Source organism: Nicotiana tabacum, chromosome 1 (genome assembly GCF_000715075.1).
Source record: "Nicotiana tabacum cultivar K326 chromosome 1, ASM71507v2, whole genome shotgun sequence".
NCBI classification, from domain to species: Eukaryota; Viridiplantae; Streptophyta; class Magnoliopsida; order Solanales; family Solanaceae; genus Nicotiana; species Nicotiana tabacum.
Window position 1 is genome coordinate 136,933,973 of NC_134080.1, and position 13,933 is coordinate 136,947,905.

The 13,933-nt window shown below is 38.0% G+C and overlaps 1 long non-coding RNA gene across 1 annotated transcript; it reads right to left on the minus strand.

Moving 5' to 3' along the window:
* Nucleotides 1-5,192: 5,192 nt before the first annotated feature.
* LOC142181164 (uncharacterized) lies at nucleotides 5,193-8,486 on the minus strand. Its single transcript, XR_012709567.1, has 2 exons — nucleotides 7,923-8,486; nucleotides 5,193-5,553 (listed from the first exon to the last, which is right to left on the minus strand). It is a non-coding gene; the product is annotated as an uncharacterized LOC142181164 (long non-coding RNA).
* Nucleotides 8,487-13,933: the final 5,447 nt, after the last annotated feature.

The following is a 13,933-nucleotide window of genomic DNA, read 5'->3' on the forward strand; positions in this document are numbered from 1 at the left end:
TAAATTCTTGAAGCCTGGGGCCTCGAACACGACAAAACAGCGGAACTTCAAGATAGCAGAGAAGGAAGGAAAGATAGGTATCAAAGAAAGTTTGGGTAGAAGAGCCAGCCACGAGGAGCCTCATTTTATAGGGAGGATAGAGCAACCAACGACACATTCCGCCCTCGAAAAAAATGTAACGGCAAGCGCAATCAATGCGATCATAGAAGATGAATTGATAGCAACGATATGACTCCAAGGCTCGTGACGTTTCGAAAATCCCGAAGAAGCGAAAAGGCAGAGTACCTCGATACCTGTTAAAAGAGGGCTGCACCATCGGTATAATGCCGCTAAAGGAGATTATCGAATGATATGTCTATACAATTTCTTATCACTTCCCTCCAAGAAACGCGGAGACTATTTGTGTGCGGTGAAAGTCGTGGAACTGATTTCCCCCTGACATAATACTTCGGAGAGTGACCCCGGAAACACAATATCACGGGTGGTCGCTTCCCTCGAAACCTGTCGATGCCCTGCCAAGAATAAACATCGGCTGAGACCCCGACGAGCGTAGGAATTCCCCGAGGAATGCACCTGGGGTCGATCAAATCTATCTAAGCGGCTCGACGCCAGCCCTCTTACGACGTAAAACTAACGGGCTATCACATCTCATTCTTTTTTTGTCATGTTAAGTATTTTTGTACTAAGTTTGGGCGCCCCCTTTCTATAAAAAGGGGGTCACCAACACCTTGTAAGGCAGAGCTCCAACTATCCTATTCAAGTGCAATAATATCTTCTCTCCCTCTCTTCTCTAAAAATTGCTTATTCTCCTTGGCTCAAAGTTATTCGTCTTCAATCATTTGTCTTATCACTTGGTATTGGCCCGAGGCCGCCGCCGTATTCGTTGCCTCTTAACTTATTCTTCATTCTATAACCTGATATTAGCCGAAAAGAGCACTATATAATTGCATCTTTAACTATTATCCCATCCCCAACTGTCCCCGATAGTCCGAGATCGATATCAATGTCAACCCCATATCCCATCAACCATCTCCGAGCTCGGGCAACAGGCCCCTTTGGTTGGATTACTGTCTCGTCTTAACTCGCATTTTATCTTTATACTTCACGCTCTGGGCATTGACTGCTTTAACAGCTGGCTCGGGAATAGAATGAGTCTCATTTACAAATTTAATTGTTGTTACCATTTTTACGGTAAACATGGGGAAATATCCCTCTTACAAGGTTAGAAAAGAGACTTACCTTGCTTCAAAGCCTACTTCCAAACTCTAGAATGCGCTCAAACCCTCAAATCGGAGCCGAACAATCCAAAACTATTCAAATAATGTAAAACCAAACATTATAGGTTAAAAAGTTCATATCCTAACTATTAAGGTGATTTCCCAACCCCAAAGGCAAGATTCCTAAAATTCACCACCGGGTCCACGTACCCGGATTTCAGAAATTATCGAAGGAAATTGTTACCCAAAACCTAAGGAACATAAATATATGATTATCAATAAGATTCATGACCAATTTCGTGGTAAAAATCGCATTCTTGCCAAACCTAGGTTTTCCTCTAATCCCATAATTTTCACTAATCTTTACCTATTAATCTACCCAAAATCTAAGTATTTAACTCACATATAGTAGAAATTACTTACCTCAAAAAGTTTGGTGAAAAACCCCTCTCAAGAAGCTCTAAAATCGCCCAACAATGGAGTGAAATGAGTCAAAAACGTCTAAGGCCCGTATTAAATGAAGACCAATGCCTTCAGTAATTTTCGCACATGCGGTTCTGGGCTGCCTACCCTTGGCTGCATCTGCGAGTCAAGGCCCGCACCTGCGAGGTCGCACCTGCGGCTGACCAACCGCAGGTGCGGTTATGACAAATGCTGGGGCTTCAGCTCTTGCTCATATTTTTCAACTTAGTCCGAGCCTCGTCTGATTGACGCTCAGGGGCCCCGAAGCCCCGCCCGAATATGCTCACAAGTTTGGAATGATAAAACGGACTCGCTCGAACCTTCATAACACACGAAATAACATTAAAACTAGGAATCACACCCTAAAACAAATTGATTCAAACTTATGAACTCAAGTTCTTCAATTTACTTCCAATGCGCCGAAACGTACTTATACTACTCGGAATGACACCAAATTTTGTGTGCAAGTCTTAAATAACATTACGGAACTATTCCCGATCTTGGAATTGAATTTGGACCTCGATAACACCAAAACCCGTTCCAAACCAAATTTAAAGAACTTCAAAATCCTTAAAGAGCCAACTTTTACTATTAGGTGCCAACATGCTCTTGGGTCATCCAAAACCCGATCCGAACATGCGCCCAAGTCTGAAATCATCATCCAAACCTACTGGAACCATCAAATCCTGATTCCGAGGTTGTTTACTTAAAATATTGACCGAAGTCAAACTTGGCCTTTAAGCCAACCTAAAGGAACCAAGTGTTCCGATTTCAACCCAAACTCGTCCGATCCCCGATCCAACCATCCGCGCAAGTCATAAATCAGTAAAAAAAAGTACGAGACGTCTTATTTAGGGGAACAAGGTTTTAGAAAGCAAAACAATCGGTCGGGTCATTACATGAAGGTTCTTATAGGTTCATAAGGTGATTTTGGGCTTGGGCGTATGTTCGGGTTGAGTATCAGATGGTCCAGGAGCAATTCAGTGATTATTATCGGGAGTTTGCATTTTGAAAGTTTGAAATTTGCTAAGTTTGACTGAGAGTGGACCTTGGTTTTATCGGACATCGGGTGGTATTTCGGGACCTTGGATAGGTTAACTTTATTTATTGGAACTTGCGTGTAAATTTTGGTTATGATCTCGAATGCTCAAGAGTGATTTTGATACTTAAGTTGCATACTAGTTATGTTTAACGAGCTCCAATTCATAATTTAAAAGTTTCAACATGTTTGTATGATGATTTTGGACTTGTCCGCGAGTTTTGGTTAAATTCTGGTGAGTTTTAGATGGGTTTAGATTGTGTCGCGCTCTTATTGATGTTTTGGCGTCGTTTCATTTGGCATAAAGGGGATCATATTGAGATATTGATCTCTGATTTGTGGTTGGATTGAAAGATTAGATATGTATCATAATTACGGAGCCATAGCAACAAGAATTGTCGAATTCTGAGGTCGTATGAAAGCGTTATGCCCATTTCCCTGTCGGAAAAGATTGCTGGATTTTGGTGCGAACTTTTTCTTTTTGCGAACGCGAGAGAGGTCCCCCAAACACGAAGAAGGAATTTTGGGTTGACTGGTCAACACAAAAAATTTCTCTTCATGAACGTGAAGGTGTCCCACGAAGGCGATGAACAAAAATACTTGGACAGTGTATTAAACCAAGTATTTTAGTATTATGAGCATATCTTGAGTTGTAGAGCTCTGTTTAAGATGATTTTTGCGGTGTTGTTCTTGTCTCAACAAGGGGGTAAATATCTGACCTTTATTTTATGTTTTTCCATAATTATTTCCATTAGTTATTATTTTTATCCATATTTGGATCGTAAAATTAGGATTTTAAGCCCCAAAGTCGAGAAATGGTAAATCCTTGATTTGACGGTCAATTCATTAATGAAATTGGATGATTTTCTATATATATACTATATGAGTTAATGGAAATATTTATTTTTAATAATTTTTAAAATCCGTACATATGGGCCTAGGGGTTGACTATGTTGACTTTTCGAGCGGAGTTGGGAATTGTTATTAATTAATAAATTACGGGTATTGGAGTTTATTTTTATTTGTTTGAACATTGTTTGATTATTTTCTGGATCGTTTGGCATCATTTTGAGGAGTTAGAGAGGCATTGAAGCCAGTTATCCGATTTCAGAGTGAGGTAAGTCTCATGTCTAACCTTGTGAGGGGGAAGTTACCCCATATCTGATGTATTTGTGATATGCTACTTGTTGCCGGGGCTACGTACGCACGCACGAGGTGACGAGAGTTCGTATGTAGCTATAATTATGCTTATGTCTGGGTAGACTTAGGATTATATCATTTAATATTTGTATTACCTGAACTCAACATGTTAGTTTAATTACCCAAAGCCATGAATGTAATTTGATTAGAGATCATGATGGGTCGAATATTGATATCTTGAGTTGTTTGGCTGGATATCCGATTGATGGTAACAATTATGCTTTTTTATATTCCTATTCTTGTGTTCGAATACGTGCCCCATTATTCGATAAGTGTTTTTTCCTTTTATGTGGATCGGGCAACGCCTCGATAGTACATTGAAATGCATCTATGGTTCCCACCAATCGACCCTCGACAGTGTACATAATATTCTGGATCGGGTCGTATGACCTCTCGCATAACTCATGCGTAATACCGCTAGGAGTCCAAATATTCATGAGATTCCTCCTTGATTAGGATCTGACAGTTACATAAAAGGCCTTGTTTGTTGAGATAGCGATTGATATCCTTTACCTGTTTTGAGGTAGCCTTTGATTCTTCTATTTGTTGAGATAGTACATGAGATTTGAGAAATTTATGCGATCATCAGGTTGGAGGATTATGTTAGTTACAATTCTTACCTCATTATTATTGTTGTGTTTAATATCCGTTTATAATATATTATACTGATTTATTGGACCACTAATAAGTGTTGATATCGACCCCTCGTCACTATTTCTTTGGGGTTAGGCTAGATACTCGCATTGATTTACGTACTCATGCTACACATGTGCACTTATTGTGCATGTATATATCTGATGGTCATTTGAGTGCAATGGCACAACTATTTAGGGGACTTTAAGGCAAGCTACATATCATGATACAATCCGCAACACACGGAGACTCCATCATGTTCATTTATATTATCCTATCTATTTTACATTTCATACAGATGTTGTATTATTATTGTACCTTCTAATAGATACTCATGCACTCGTGACACCGAATTTTGGGATATTCTAGCAGATCTTAATGGTTTTTCATTAATATTGTCACCTTTTTATTTTATATCATACTACTATTGTATGTATCCATGATTTTAATTGCATTAAATTCTTTATTAATAAAACTTATAATTTCAAAAGTAATAAAATGATAGTTAATTAGATGGTTCACTATTGACTTGTCTAACGGTGACATTGGGCGTCACAACCTATAGTGGGTTTTTGGTGGTGAGATTACTAGTGGTCAAAATAATAAAATACATAAAGCAGACAGGCATGAAACACAATAAGTAACAACGAAACAAATGAGCCTTAATAATAAATTTCCAAATATGGATTGTTACTAAATCACTACAACACTATAACCAGCCTCGGAGGCACAAAACCAACTAATACTAATACCAAATAAACTCTCAAGTGTTATGCACGAGTCTACTGAGGCGAACAGCCCGATCCCATAGGAATAATGTTACACAATATTATCGAGGCAAACGATCCGATCCCATAAGAATAACTCACAATACTGCCGAGGCGGACGACCCAATCTCATCGAATTAATTTACAACACTGTCGAGGCGAACAACCCAATCCCAAAATAATAGTTTACAACTATGCCAAAGTGAACGACTCGCCATAAGAATAATTTACAACACTGCCAAGGCAAACGATCCAATCCCATAAGAATAGAGAAATTATCTCGCTCGCGAAAATACATGCAAGTCGAGAAGACACGAAACTACCATTCATCAAATATTTCCCAATTTCCAAAGTAAGAGACTCAAACAATATTTTATTATATTCTCAATCTCAGTCATAAATTAAAAAAATCAAATGCACAAGATTAATTCAAGTAGCACATTTAAGGCATGATGTGAATCTAGTCAACCCAGACATAAACATGAACCTAACTACGTACGGACTTTCATCACCTCGTGCGCACGTAGCTGTCATAACATGTAGAGCACAATAGTTAATAAACCTACAGAGATAATTTCCACTTATAAGATTAGGTAAGAGACTTACCTTGCTTCTAAACTCACTACTCGGCTCTTAAACCTCACTAATTGCTGCAAATAAACGCCGAGCAATTTGAAACTAGCCAAAGACCGTACAAACCAATCAATATATGGTCAATAGTTCATAGTTTAACTATTAGAGTAATTTTAAAACACAATTCAAAGAGACCATAAAAGTCACCCTCGGGCCCACATACCCGAATTCGGAAATTAATTGAAGATAAATGTCACTCGTGACATTACGAACTTAAATATATAATTTATTCCCAATTCCATAATCAATTTAATGGTCAAATCTCATTTTTGTCAAACCAAAGGTTCTTCAACAAAAATCACAAAATTCTACAATTTTTATGGTAAAATCTACCCATAATCCATGTAACTCAAAATTGGTAGAAATCTCTTACCTTGTGACGTTTGATGAAAAACCTCCTTAAAAGAGCTCTCAAATTTGTCTAACCCAAGTGAAAATGTGAGATAAATGGGCTAGTCCCGAAATAAAAAGTAATCTGTCGAGTGAACCCTTCTTCGTAATCGCGAAAGGTCCCCCGCAATCACGAAGGCCAAGCTGGCTCAGCCCAGCTCCTTCCTCCGCACGTTCTTTATAGACGCATCGCATTTGCGATGGCCAGCAAACCCTATAACTTCACGTTCGCAGTCCCCAAGCCGCATTCGCGAAGTTCTACAACCTTCAAGCCTAACTCAGCCTCAACCTTCCTCGCATTCGCGAAGAAGGACTAGATCCTCCACTGCGATCGCGGGACAACCTTCGAGATCACGAATAACACCAGCACAATAACAGTTTTAGCCAACTTCAACTAAGATCTGGGTGGTTCAATACTCACTCGAGTTATCTGGGACCCTGTCCAAATGTACCAACACATCCATAAATATACTACAGACCTACTCGATGTCTCGGAATAAAAAAATAACATCTAAACCAAGAATCACACTTCAACACCAAATTAACCAACTTCTAAACTTCAAAATCATTTCAACTAACTCTGAACGCGATGTCCATACTTAGACAACTCGGAATGATTACAAATTTTATGCACAAGTCTCAAATCACAAAACAAACCTATTCCAGGGCTCGGATTTCCAAACAGATATCAATAGCACCAAAGTCTACTTCAAATCAATATTAGAAACCTCTAAAACGTTCAAGATGCCAACTTTCAACAATAAGTGTTGAAATGCACTTGGTTCACTCGAAACTCGATCCTAATATGCGTCTCAGACTAAAATCATCATACAAACCTATTAGAACTTTCAAATTTCGATTCTGAAGTCGTTTAATCAAAGTGTTGTCTCTAGTCAAACTTGGTCACCTTAGGCCACTATTATGGAACTAAGTATTCCGACCGGAACCCTTCCAAAACCAAAACCAACTGTCCCCTCAAATCATGAAACAATAAAAGCACATGCATGAAGTCTTAAATAGGAAAAAAGGGATCTATAAAGCAAAATAACCGAACGGGTAGTTACACATAAGGAAGACTTGTAGGGTCATCAACTCTTCGAATCATGAAGTTGATAACCTAGGAAAATTGTTCAACTTTGTGTTTAGACAGTAGACAACAGACTATAAAGGTATCCCTTTAAGAGAAGGTTGAGAAGGATCTTGTTCGAGGAAGAATGGCGGTGTCTATAATATAAGCAAGGACACGGGTCTCAAAGTTCACATCACTGACCCTAATTTGTTTAGAAGTGAATCTAGAGTGACTCGGCCATACATCTTTTTGCTTGGTCAAAGGAGATCTCAAAAATCTTCTGGCCACGAATATTTGAATGACATTGAAAATTCGGAACACTTGCATTAGAAAATGGAATCGAAGGTAGAACAGTCAAGAACAATATGCTGACCAAGAACTAAAGACTCAACATTATCGGATTTTAGGGAACAAGGATTTTCATAAAACATATAAGCAAGGGCTTCATAAACATTTTGAGGGGGTAGAGAAAGAAAAAAATTTCAACCTTGAAATACAAAAAGTTCCTTTACCTTGCAGTTCAGACTTTTCATGTCGACCAGATCAACAATTCTGCCATGAGCGATTGATTTCTCTTAGAAGTGATAAATGCATCCTTATTCAGGGTATCCTAGAATTTGATATCGGACTCAACAGAACTTTTTAGGTCTATCTTTGGTTTCGGTGGTGTGAGCGATTCGAGAATTTCCTCTATAGGACGCTTCCCAAGTGCTCTGTCATTGAAGCTTCGAGCATCATCGGAGAGTTCTACTTTTGAAGAACCGAATTCTTCAGAGTGGTCTGAGTCTACATTGATTTGTTCTGGTGGTTGGGAGGAAGATTTGGCCTTGGAACGCGTGCTTTTTTGGAGGGGAGGCAGTGGGTCTTTTTTTTGGAATTTTCGCCATTGTTGAGAGGAAGAAAAGTTTGAGGGCGAAAACAACAATGTGAGTGAGAGAGATTAGACGAGATCTCTTATAACAAGAGGGTAATAAAATAGAAGTGACGGTTGAGTGCTGGGAAAGGAAAAAAGGCGTCAGTGAAAAAATGTGATGATTTGACTTCTTGTCTAGAGATTCGGGAAAGAGTGTGAAAAGGGTCTGGATGCTGGAGCCTCATGAATCTGACATAATTATAGAAACAAGTGAATATTTAGCGGAAAAGAAGATTCATCATAATTAAAAGGGTCTTATTTCTAGGGGATAAAAGAAATAATACAAAAAAGATCCGATAAAGAACAAAACTTTCTTTAAGCATGCGCCTATTTGTGTGATGACTCGATGGTTCATCTCGTATTTTTTAACTAAATTATGTGTTCTGAAGCCTTAAGTATCTTAATTTAGTCTTTCTCGACTTGTGTGTGCAGTTCGGATATTTTTTCGGAGGGCTTATATGCTAAAATTTGATAAAATAAGATCTTTTTCCTTAAAGTTAATTGTAGTTGACTTCGGTTAGAGTTTTGAGTAAACAAAATCGGACCCGGACCCGTATGTTGACGGTCCCGATGGATCCGTATTGAAATATGGTACATGGGCGTATGCTCAAAATCGAATTCTGAGATCCCTAGCTCAAGATATGAATTTTTGTTGAAAATTGAAAGACTGAAAATTTAATGGTTTTAAGAATTTGGTTAATGCTTCGTCTCGTTGTTATCGGGTCCGTATTGTAGTTTCGGAGCCCAGTACAAGTCCATTATAGTATTTAAGACTTGTCTGTGAAATTTGGTAAGAAACAGAGTTGTTTGATGTGATTCGGACCTCCGGTTGAGAAATTAGAAGTTTCAAAGCATTCTTGAAAATCTCATTTGATTTGGTGTTCAATTCGTAGTTCTAGGTGCTATTTTGACGATTTGATCGTACGAGCAAGTTCATATGAGGGGTTAGGACTTGTGTCCACGTATGGTTTGGAGCCCCGAGGACTCATATGAGTTTCGAATAGATTACGGGGTGTTTTGAACTTAGAAAATCTGGTTTGTTCTTCAGCTTCAGTGTTTTCTGGTTTCCTTCTTCACATTCGCGAAGGTACTCATGCAAACACAAAGGGTGAGATGGGGCTGGGTGGAATTTCTTCTTCACGAATTTAAAGGATCGGTCACAAAAGCGGAGCGATGGGGACCTTACCCTTCGCGAGCGCGACCAGCTCAACGCGAACGCGAAACATTTGGGACCTGGGGGAGGGGACAGTCGTTCCTTCTACACAAACGCGAGCACGGGCTCGCGAACGCGAAGGCCAAGGGAGCATAGCCTTCATGAAAACGAAGAGGGATTCACGATCGCGTAAGCCTAGGAGGCGTAGCTCTTTGCGAACGTGATAGTGTCCTTGCAAACGCGATGAACACTATCGCCCAGTTCTTAAACAGTCTCATTAAGAGACTTAAGCCATTCTTCCCAATTTTCGAAAGCTAGATAGCCTAGAGGCGATTCTTCTAAACTATTTTCTTCCCCAAAGTGTTTGGGCTGTCTGGGGTCCCATATATTGGTAGGGTCTCAACAATATCGTTGCTTGATTTTTTTTTTGTAGAATTTTCTTATGATGAAAATTGTGTAGTAAGGAATGAAAGTTGTAACTGCTAAAAGCTTTAATCCTTTTCTACTATAATTCATCAAATCAGACGGGAGAATTAGTTTTGTCATAGCTTCTCAAATAAGATATATATTTGATCCAAGTTTAAATGTTATTCTTATATAGGTGTAGATGAATTTAGCCACATGGTAGGACAAACAAAGTTTGGAGGAAAATTCTAGAGGAAAAGCCCCGGTATAGCTTTTAATTGACTGCGGAGCGATATAAGTGTCGTGGTTAACCTTGGCTTGAGGGATTAGGTCTTATTTGCCTATTTGCCACGTGTTTGAATGTTGAGTACAAAGTATAGGTCAGGTGACAAGTACATATGCTTTGTTGTTGAGTCATAGCATGCAAGTGAGTCTTATTCGTGTAATTGTAGCTATTCATGGTCATATTATCTATGCTTGGACTAGTAATCGTTATGTTGATCGTTCTTGTCATATGTACGGATTTTAGTATCGATTGAGTATTGATTCAAAGTTGAGATTGGTATTGTGCAACCAAATGTTGAGGTAAGACTTGTTCTTGATATTTCTCTCACTTTTGTTATTGTTCATTATTTTGGTGAGGGAGAGTGTTAATGCATGAAGGGTGATGTCGTACCATGTTTTGTGAGTGTTAATGCACAAAGGGTGATGTCGTGCCATATTGTGAGTGTTAATGCACGAAGGATAATGCTGTGCGATATTATGAGAGAGTTAATGCACGAAGGGTGATACCATGCCATTTCTATTTGATTCATATGGTGAGGTTGAGCGTAAAAGCACGAAGAGTGATGCCGTGCACTTTTTTCTTACTGTGGTTACTTGTTCCTATTTGTTCAAAGTATATCGGTTGATCAGAGTGCCTATTTTCTGCTGTGATCCTTTATCTTGTGATCCCCCAGCATGTTCCCCCTCCAAATATAACTTTTCTTGTTTCTCTTATTGTTGTTATTGGTATATATATTGTTATACTGCACAGGTTTATTTGTAGGTGTCTTGTCCTAGCTTCGTCACTACTTCACCGAGGTTAGACTCGACACTTACCAGTACATGGGGTCGGTTATACTGATACTACACTCTGCACTTTCTGCGAAGATTTTAGTACTAGTCTGAGCTGATTTTGAGGATAGCTGCTTGCTTCACTTGATCGGAGACCCTAGGTAGACATGTTGGCGTCCACAGTCCCTGGCGTCTCCTTCTATATATTCTCTTTACTGTTTATTTTGTTTCGAAAGTAGATGTATTTCTTTCAGACATTTACTTGTAGAAAAATCTTAGAAGTTTGTGGATTGTGACTCCAGATTCTAGGTAGTATTATATATTGAGGCTGTTACAAATTTCCGCACTCTTTTTAACTTGTTATGGTTTAATTGTTGTTAATCACTAAAACACATAAGGATTGTCTTAATGAATCTCTAACATTGGTTTACCTAGCAAGTGAAATGTTAGGCACCATCATGGCCCCGAGGGTAGAAATTTTGAGTCGTGACAGTTAAAAATATCCGATAATGGAGCACTAACGAAAAGAGTCTATATCACATTTCAGGATATGATCTTTAATAAAATGATGCTTTATATCTTTATATTTAGCCCCATAGTGATGCACATAATTTTTAGAAAGACATATAGCACTAGAATTGTCTCAAATTTAATAGGTTTAAAGGATAAATCATACTTGCCCAGTTGATGAAACATCCAGAGTAATTACGCACAATATTGTTCAATGGTTATGTATTTAGCTTCAGTTGTAGACAAAGCCACTGATCATTGTTTCTTAATGTCCCAGAAAATTAATGATCTTCTCAGTGATTGGCATATTCCACTAGTGCTATTCCTGTCATCCTTATCACCTGCAAAATCTGCATATAAAAATCCTTCAAGTTTAAAATTATTAGAGTGAGGATATCATAATTCATGAGAGGTGGTTCCAATAAGATAGCGTATTATTCGCTTTACTGCAGTCAGATGGGACTCTTTTGGAGCTGACTGAAATACGGCACATTTGTGTACACTAAATATAATATTCGATCGACTAGCTGTTAAATGCATTAGTGAGCCAATCCTTCCATGATATTTAAATTTATCCACTGATTTTCCTCTTTCATTTTTATCAAAAGTGCTTGAGGGACTCATCGGGGCTGCAAGTGCTTTAGCATTGCTCACACCAAATTTTTGAATCAATTCCTTGGTGTACTTGGTCTTACATATGAATGTAGCCTTTTCTAATTGCTGAATTTGCTATTTAAGGAAGAATGTAAGTTCTTCCATCATACTCATTTTAAACTTATTTTGTAGAAGATTTAAAAACTTCTTGCACAAATCAAGGTTAGTACTACAAAATATATCATCAACGTAGATATGCATAATGAGATTACTTGTTGTAGATCTCTTGATAAGTAATGTAGTATTAATCTTAGCTTTTGAGAATCCATTATGAATCAAAAATGAGTTCAACCTCTCATACCAAGCTCGAGGTGCTTGCTCGAGCCCATAAAAAGCTTTACTCAACTTAAACACATGGTAAGAAAATTATGAGTACTCAAATTCAGGAGGTTATTTTACACAGACCTCCTCGTCAATAAAACGGTTTAAGAAATAACTTTTAAAATTCATTTGAAGCTGTTTAAAACCTTTAAAAGATGCATAATTAAGAAATATATGAATTGATTCTAATTGAGCTACCAAAGTGAAGGTTTCATCATAATTGTCTCCTTCCTGCTGAGAATAGCCCCGTGCAACTAATCTTGCTTTGTTTCTAACTACTTTGCCATATTCATTCAATTTGTTTTTGAAGACCCATTTAGTCCCAATGATTGCAACATTTGTTGGTTTAGATACCAATTTATAGCTAGGGTCTTTAAGAGCTTCATCCACCTTTTTTGGTTCTAGTTGAAATATTAAGGCAATGTTTGCCTTCTTCTTGAGAGCTCCTCTGATTTTCATTCCATTATTTGGATTTTCGATAACAAATTTTTGAGGATACTCGGGTCATTTCTCCATTCATTTGGGGTTGCTTTCACCTGTCGAGTAGTTGACTCATTCTGAGCTTCAGCAAGTGGACTGACAAGATCACTACTCGACTTTCAAGGTTCACTGCAGTTGTCAATAGAATCATTAGAATTTTTATTTTTTTTGGTTGTTGGTAATCCTTGATTTATGTCTTCATCACCCGCAATAGTTCCTTTTCTCGGCCATAGGGTTAGTATCATCAAATGTAACATGAGTCGATTCTTCTACGTACGTATTGCACTTATTATGTACTCTAAATGATCAAGTGTTATTAGAATATCCAAAAAATATACCTTCATCACTTCTCAGGTCAAACTTACCAAGATTGTCCTTACCATTGTTGTGAACAAAATATTACTCCCAAAAAGATTCAAGTAACTGATGTGTGGTCTCTACCATTTCCATAACTCATATGGAGTTTTCTTCACGATAGGTCAAATGAGACATATGTTAAGAATGTGACATGTTGTTCTAACTACTTCAGTCCAGAAGTTGTTTGGCAGAGTACTCCAATATCATTGTACTAGCCATGTCTTGCAAGGTTCAATTTTTTTCGTTCAACTACCCATTATTTTGTGGCGATCTACTTTCAAATTCTCCATCGTGATTACTTTGTATAGTTGAAATGTGATGACCTTTTCTTTTTCAGCCTTTTTGCAAAAGATATCAAAGTTCTTTAAAGCTTCATCTTTATGATCCAGAAATATTATCCATGTAAAATGTGAGTTACATCAACAATATAATTTTCCTCTAAAGCTAGCAGTTCTAGTAGGACTAAATAAATCCATGTGTAATAACTGCAAAGGCTTGAATGCGGAAACAATATCTTTGGATATGAAAGAAGTTCTAGTTTTCATACCAAGCTGACATGCATCACAGATGTGACTCCTAGAGAAATTGAGTTTTGAAAGTCCAATAACTAAGTCATGTCTAGATAATTTTTCGATCAAGTACATTCTAGCATGACCAAGTTTCTTATGCCAAAA